This window comes from Salvelinus sp. IW2-2015, linkage group LG4q.1:29, assembly GCF_002910315.2.
Source record: "Salvelinus sp. IW2-2015 linkage group LG4q.1:29, ASM291031v2, whole genome shotgun sequence".
In the NCBI taxonomy this organism is placed as follows: domain Eukaryota; kingdom Metazoa; phylum Chordata; class Actinopteri; order Salmoniformes; family Salmonidae; genus Salvelinus; species Salvelinus sp. IW2-2015.
The window spans coordinates 38,419,128-38,419,968 of NC_036842.1; the positions used below are offsets into that span (position 1 = coordinate 38,419,128).

The following is an 841-nucleotide window of genomic DNA, read 5'->3' on the forward strand; positions in this document are numbered from 1 at the left end:
GATGTACAGGTAGCCTGTGAGCTAACATAACAGCCTCTCCTGTTTACGCTGATGTACAGGTAGCCTGTGAGCTAATATAAGAGCCTCTCCTGTTTACGCTGATGTACAGGTAGCCTGTGAGCTAACATAACAGCCTCTCCTGTTTACGTTGATGTACAGGTAAGCCTGTGAGCTAACATAACAGCCTCTCCTGTTTACGCTGATGTACAGGTAGCCTGTGAGCTAACATAACAGCCTCTCCTGTTTACGCTGATGTACAGGTAGCCTGTGAGCTAACAGTACTAACTGTGAGCTAACATAACAGCCTCTTAACACGGGCGGCTTTATATAATTAACATTTCATTATTTATTTATTTTTCCATATTTTGTTCTTGTGATCAAAAAATACAATTAACATTGAAATGAAATTCTTTAAGAGTCCTGTTTAAGTTGTATTTAGTATTTTGATACTTTATGGAACGCAATTGATAAGCATTAAAAACTTTGTGGATGGAGCCTCCCGAGTGACGCAGTGATCTAAGACACTGCATCGCAGTGCAAACTGTGTTGCTACAAGATGCTGGTTCGAGACCCGTTCCGGCCGCAACTGGGAGACCCATGAGGTGACACACAATTGGCCCAGCATCGTCCAAGTTAGAGGAGGGTTGGCTGGCTGGGATGTCCTTGTCCCATCGCGTTGTGCGGACTCCTGTGGCTGGCCAGCGCGATGCATGCGGACATGGTCAGCAGGGGTACAGTCGTGGCCAAAAGTTTTGAGAATTATACAAAAAGGGCTTCACAGGCAAGGATATTGCTGCCAGTAAGATTGCACCTAAATCAACCATTTATCGGATCATCAAGA

The 841-nt window shown here is 44.7% G+C and overlaps 1 protein-coding gene across 1 annotated transcript in view; it reads right to left on the reverse strand.

Annotated features, from left to right (window-relative positions):
- Positions 1-841, reverse strand: part of ror2 (receptor tyrosine kinase-like orphan receptor 2) — a gene marked incomplete at its 5' end in the record, with an annotated part of 50,178 nt that overhangs the window by 10,300 nt on the left and 39,037 nt on the right. The window lies entirely within an intron of this gene.